This window comes from Anopheles coluzzii, chromosome 3 (assembly GCF_943734685.1).
Source record: "Anopheles coluzzii chromosome 3, AcolN3, whole genome shotgun sequence".
Classification (NCBI taxonomy): Eukaryota; Metazoa; Arthropoda; class Insecta; order Diptera; family Culicidae; genus Anopheles; species Anopheles coluzzii.
The window spans coordinates 19,759,783-19,767,089 of NC_064671.1; positions in this window are offsets into that span (position 1 = coordinate 19,759,783).

Genomic DNA, 7,307 nt, shown 5'->3' on the forward strand with positions numbered 1-7,307 from the left:
TTTAAAAAATTAGTTTTAATAAATACCAATGGTCAAATTGCGTATAATAACATACAGTGGAGCGCCATTTATCCGGGCTCATCTGGACTCGACCTCGCCCGGATACTCGAATAATACGAATATTGAGTAAGAGTATACATTTTATCACAAATTCCTGTATTTATTTTTAATTTATATATTTTTTTAGTAAAACGTAGCCAGTTTTTATTAACTTCTAGTTTTGCCAATGAGAATGTTTGAAATGTGCCATGGTTATGGTGTTTTTTGGTTATGAAAATGTGCTCTGATAACCATTTTTTTGTTTATTTTCAAATATCTTCTTCAGCTTGCAATGTCGCCTTTTTATTGAACTGTCATTTCTCAACAGTACGGATAAAAGGACAGCCGAAAAAAGGTACCCGAAAAAACGACGATCCGCTGTAACTCTAGCCATACAATTTTATCCACCGCTGTACCCTGTTACCTCAAATTGCTTTCTTACCTTTTTAGCTTCAACCTCTTCCACTGCTCATTTGTTTCTTTCACTCTTCCCAATTGCAAATTATCATGTACAAGTTTTATTCTGTTGTGAGCAGTAAGCAACAAGAATCGCGACTTGGGTAATGCACCCCCTTGCAAGCGTAAACAGCGATGAGTTTCATCTCTTCTTTTCTCGCTTCCTTGCATTTGGCAATTGTGTCCAACCTTAATGTATTTTTTAAGGCTTAGTAAAAATGTTTTTTAAAGAAAAAAAAATACATTTTCTGTTGTAAACATATTGTTCAGAAATTTTGAAGATTAATTTCAGTCGTCTAATATCAGAGTTAATAGCTAAATTTAGGATCGATTTATATTAGCTTTATTATTGTTATAAGAATCTTATTTAGCATGGACGGTTTTACCTTTTCTTTGTTGATTATAAAATATGTTTATAAATTTAGTAATCCAATCATTAAATTAATTAATTAAAGACATTAAATTGACAAAAAAAAGCCTTAACATTTAACGATATAGATTGCTTCTCATAATATTTTATATATTTTCTGATGAATATTGAATTTAGATTAATATTCTGCAATACAATGATCCTTTCATTTAATGACTCCTTGACCCATTACTTTGGCTTTACAATGATGTACAGGCTACGATTTCAAACCAGGTACGAATAAAACACCCATATACCATACTAGGCTGCCTGATCATAAACCAATTTTGTTACAGATACTGAAAACTAATTGGGGCTTAAAAGAATTTCTGTACTTCAAATAACCAAACACTCAATTGTGCATGGACTTTTTAATTTATTGTTGTGTATTAAAATGCTCCAAAACGCTTCAAAACATACCAAACGAGCCGAATTGAAGGTAAAGAAAACATATTAGGAGTAAGATAAAAAAATAATTAATAATAATAATAATAATAATAATAATAATAATAATAATAATAATAATAATAATAATAATAATAATAATAATAAAAATAATAATAATAATAATAATAATAATAATAATAATAATAATAATAATAATAATAATAATAATAATAATAATAATAATAATAATAATAATAATAATAATAATAATAATAATTATAATAATAATAATAATAATAATAATAATAATAATAATAATAATAATAATAATAATAATAATAATAATAATAATAATAATAATAATAATAATAATAATAATAATAATAATAATAATAATAATAATAATAATAATAATAATAATAATAATAATAATAATAATAATAATATGGCCTACAGTATGACAACTATTACTTTTCCTACAATTATCTACATTGAAATCCTATGCCGCTTGTTTGGCCAATCACTTAATACAATAAACAATACAATACAACAATACAATGTTCTCTTCTCTAAGTTTACTGATGTTCGACACTCTTGCTATACCATCTCCACAACCATGCACCCAGAGCCTGGCTCATCCTTTTTTTTTTTGCTATTCCCGCGACAGCCCGTTTCCCAGCGGAAAAAGTGATAAAACCCCAAGATCACTTCAGCCCCAACCAACTTTTCACGCCCATAACAAACGAAGTGCACACAGCAACACAGCAACGAAGCCTTAAAGCAACTGGCAACACACCACAGCCCGTTTCAAGGGTCGTTTTGAAGCCCGCTCCCTGCGCTCGAGTAAAGCATAAATGCAGCAAAGCTGGGAGAGTGCGCCTGGAAGTAAGCTTGTCTTCGAACGGTGCGTGCGGGTATCATTTCTCGTTAATCAGTCCGAGCTCGTTTTATGTTATGTTACTTATTTATTTCCATCCCCCCTTGCCCTCAAGCACGGTGAGCTTTCTGTGTATGCGTTTTTATGCACTATTTTTTTTTTTTTTTGCTTTTCATTCTTTTCTTTTGGTTCTTCTGCATCAACCCTTTGCTCATTTTTTCACCCCAAGTTGATAATGATGTATGCACCAAAGAGAGAGAAAGAGAGCCTTGCACTATTCCATGCTACCACGCTTATCGCCCGGGACGCGGGACCTTATGCCGGCGGAAAAGAAGGCAAAAAAATCCGTTCCGTCTTCTCCCTTGCACTAGGCGCAAGGCGTGAAGCTCACGTACGAACCCACTTACAGATGTTTTCTAACATCGGCAAACTGCGTTCCTTAGCAACGCTCATTAGTAACAGTGCCAGTTTGCTTTTCTTTAGGCTGGGCCGCCGAACGAAACCGACCAACCCCAACCGGGCAACTTGTGCCGGCATGTTAACGATGCAAAATAGAACAACATTCTACGTAATGCGCTTGTGGGTGCGGGTACGCACGTGTGTGTATGTGTGGTTGTTTTTTAATGGTTTTCCGCCGATTAAACCATACGTAAAGCGGGCAACCCGGTAGTTTGCCTTTGATCGATACACGTTCCGTCAATTTGTTGTGTTTGTTTAGCGGTACACTGGTAGAACACATTAAACACGAACGATTTAATGCAACGTACCGTTGCGCGTTCGGTACCAGCAATGGAATGAAATCGAGAAGAGAAAGCTTAACAATTGGTGAACAATTGTTTTGATTTTTATGAATGATTTTAAACAGCAACAGAAATTCATTGCATGATTCTAAAAATTCTCCAATATCATTTCTCATATCACACTCAATTAAGATTGTTTGCCCCAAAGTGTACCAATTGCGCTCATCTCCACACTTCATTTTTTCCTCTTCATACTCTCACTGCACAAGATTGCAAAATAATCTATCTTGTTAAAATAACGATAGCTTGTTGAAGAGAACAGATTGGCACGGAACAGAACGGAAACGCCACCATATCCGCGTGAAGCCAGTGCTTTGACGCACCTACTTCTGTGCGCTTCCTGCTCCTCCAGAACGAGCTTCTGGCCTGTGCATGTGTGGTGAGGTTCTCTTCGTTTTTTTTCTGTATCGTGCACTTTCGCGCCTCATGCCAGCACCAGCAACAGAAACGAGAATAACGAGCGTAGCGAGCGTAGGTACAAGTACATGTATTTAATTTTTCAAAACCTCAAACCCTCATCGCGCCCTGTCTGTTCTCATTAGACGGCTGGTGGAGGCCACGGATCGGCCACGGGAGTGAAGCTAACGAAATCGAGGGAAAAAAGAACAGCAAAACATCCCCAACATCCTCCCCAACGAGGTGGAGTTTAAATCACGATAAAAAATGGTTCTTCTCGTTTGCCTTTGCACCCGCAGCCGGCCGGCGTGTTGTATGTTGACGCGAAACTTTACGCAAATGGTGATGTGAGTATCCGATAGGGTGATTACAGAAGGTGGTATAGGGTGTGTGGGAAGAAAAATGAAACGAAGCAGCGAACAGAACAGCGTTCATCTCGAAAGAACGCATCGAAATCTTGCTTGCCAGTGCCATTCGGTGGGTTCGTTTCTTATTATGCTTGCGCTGGTTCGTCGCTTGCCGTTGCATCGAAGTCTCTTGTTTTGTTCGGCCTTCGCCAACATCGAAGCTCCTTTGCATGTTCGGGTTCGTGGGGTTTTTTCCCCCATTCTTTCTTTTGTTGTTCTTTTTTCACCTTTTTCTGCTCCATGTTTATGAGGCGGAAAAGAAAGAGAGAGAGAGAGAGAGAGAGAGAGAGAGAGAACATCAAGAATAAACCAAAATATCGTTAATCACCGCAAACGCAGCAGATATTTCAACAATGTTGCCCCAAACCACCCAACAACCGCCTTTTGTGTCGATTGCGCGCGGGTGCAACTTTCTCAACAATACCAAAACAAAAACGGGATAAAGGAAGAAACTAAAGCACACACACACTGTGTGCTTTTTTTCGTTCTTTTTGTTTTGTTGCCTTCGTGCAATTCGCGCGCGGCACATGTTGCAGAATTTTGGCGGTCATAAATAAGCATAAAGCAGTTGCGTTGCGTTCCGGCAAGTTTTGGCATTTTCAAACATTTTTCACATTGATGGCGAGCCGTCTTCGCGTACCAGCGGATGCGCGTCGGCGAGGAAATAAATTCTTCTCCTGAAGCTTCTCGCGTATGCGCAAGTACGGCGATGCGGGTGCGTGGTGGCTCGAAAAAAGCATCGATTTGCATGTTTATGGGAAACGAGCTGGGCTGTTGCTTTTAGATTTGTTACAGCATGAATGTATGGCTACATCGGTTTTATAAACAGTGCTTTTCTTGTCGGTAAAAAATGGAAATTAAATTGGGAAATACAGTCATGGTAATAAATTGATGGTAGAATACTTTGTACATTGAAAAACACAAACACAAACCAATAAATAAAATGAATACGATACTAAAGCAGCAAAACAAAGTTTGAGTACTGCAAAAAGACTGTAAAATGATAATTGATAACAGTTAACAACTGAAAGAAAGAAGTAATTGTAAATCTTATAACAAAAAATAAAACTACTATAATTACAATAAAAACAATAATCCAATGCTCATCAACTGTGACATCTGCTCATCAACGTATGTAACAATGCAAATAAGGTGGAGAAAAAAACCTGCAAAAAAATAAACCTTCCGCACCTCATGCTAATTTAAAGCACACTCTATAATTTGCAGCCTATTTATTTCATTCATATTTAACTCCACAGCAAAACAAAAAAGATGTGAATAAAGCACCAAATTAAAACAATTCATTTATACGCTCGACATGCGTTCTGCACCTTGGTACACTTGCGCACTGTGTATGCAACAAGAACAACAACAACGTGCAACCAGCGCAAACTATAAATTATGACCACTTTGCCTGCGCACGGGCACACTCACGCAGTCACGCTTTACGCATAGGCGAAAGGCGCGCACGTATAATGATCGCTAGGTTCTACCTCCAGGCCTACTACCAGCAGCTTATTGGTAGCATCTTCCTGTGATGCATGTGTTTGCTCTGTTTCTGCTCGCAGCCTGGCACATGGGCACATGCAGGGGTTTTAATTGAGTAATAAAATCGCTAAATATGAGGTGAAAACTTGCACCTTTGGTCTGCAGATATGGCAACAATCAAGGGGAGAACCCTCCGGTGCGACATCAAATAGTGGCCAATTAGTTGTAACAATAGCTTTCTTTTTTTTCAGAGCGGGGGCATGTTGCGATACAATCTCTATCTTGGCGTCGATGTTGATCAGATCGTGTTGCGTGCAGCCGGCTGGTGTGTAGTCATTGCGTAGAATCGAGAGCGTTGTACATCCTCGATAACATGTTACTGGCTACTTATTTTTATCAAGGGTACATAATGAGAGGTGAAAGAACGGAATGAGAATAAGCTTCGTGTAAGTTCAGGTATCTGCCACGTATGACATCGTTTCCATGTGATATAAAAAAAAAATGTGATTGTTCATGAGAGGGTATGTTAGAGGTCAACGTCATTTATTGACAGAAATATGATAGTCAAATTGTCAGCTATTATTATGATGCTGATCCTTATTATGATGATTATCCTGGACGATGCTGATGGAGATCGATGCATACCTGGGCTTCAAGAAACTGAGCAGCGTATATCCAATACATCAAATTTGATGCAAAGGTTTATCATGAACACCTTAAATTAATGTTCATAGTTTGTTTAATCTTCTCCTTCTTCTTTTTGGCACAACAACCGCTGTCGGTCAAGGGCTGTCTGTACCACTAGTGGGTGGCGTTTAACAGGAATAAAGAACATTGATCAGGATTTTAGGTCAATTAGTGCAACTAGCAACTACGATACAACGACAAGTTAAACGAGCTGTACGGCGATCTTACGATCGCATATTAATGCCGATGACCCAACCCGTAAAGTCCTTTTAGGCCATCCACAAGGACAGAGAAGGGGCTTGGTAGGCCCAAGTCTAGGCGGCAGAATGACGAGGATGCATCCACAGTTATGGCCGGGATAAAGGATTCACAAACGAAGGTGCGAGATCGTGAGCGATTTTGAACACTCTTGGAGAGGAATAAGACCACAAAGTGGTTGTAGTAAGTAAGTAATATTTCACAGATTTTCTTTTTTTGAGGTTTCCTAGATCTAACCAGTTAATGGAACTCTTATTGGATTTGCGTATTTCCCCAGAACAATAAAATTATGATGCAAAAAACATCAAAAAACCCAAGATTTCTTCTTCTTCTATTCGGCGTAACGTCATACGCGGACATGCCGGCCTATACAGACTTTCTACACTTAATTTTCATTACCACACAGCCTTACCACAATCCTTGCTACGGAGAGACGATCCATTCTAAGTTTGAACCCATGGTGGACATGTTATTCATCTCAAAAATACATTTTAAAGAAAGCAAAACTCCTCTACCACTTTAAAGCTGTGGTTGTCAATATGATGTTCTCCTCAACATGCAAGTATTTTATCTCTATCGTAATCCATTTATTGATGTTTTGTGCTGTAGATCTTCAGCAAAGCTAAGATATTAGAATCTAATGATGCAAAGGATGCCCAAGTCTACGCTACGCATGATACATCAAGTTCTAATGTAACATAAGGCAAGGAAATGAAATCGAAAAGTCCTGGACTGTGCTACGGTAATGGAAATGCGCAATCTAATTCATTGACATCAGTGGCCATTAAATGTATCACATAAATTGCAAACGAACATGAACGATGTCTTCACATTCTTATTCCTTTACACTTACCTTTTTGACCCAAGAATTAGTATCCAAGACCCAAGAAATGCTAATCCGTCACGTAAGAGCTGAGTAAACAGAGATTGTCCAAGATAGTGCTTATATTAATTTGGTTTCAATTACCTATTGTCAATCCCTAAAACCAGAATGTAGTGAAGTAATGTTCAATAAAATTCTAAAATAACAATCCTCTTTAAATGATCAAACATATATAATTTATTAAATTTAATTTACTATTCAAGTACGCAACCACTACCAA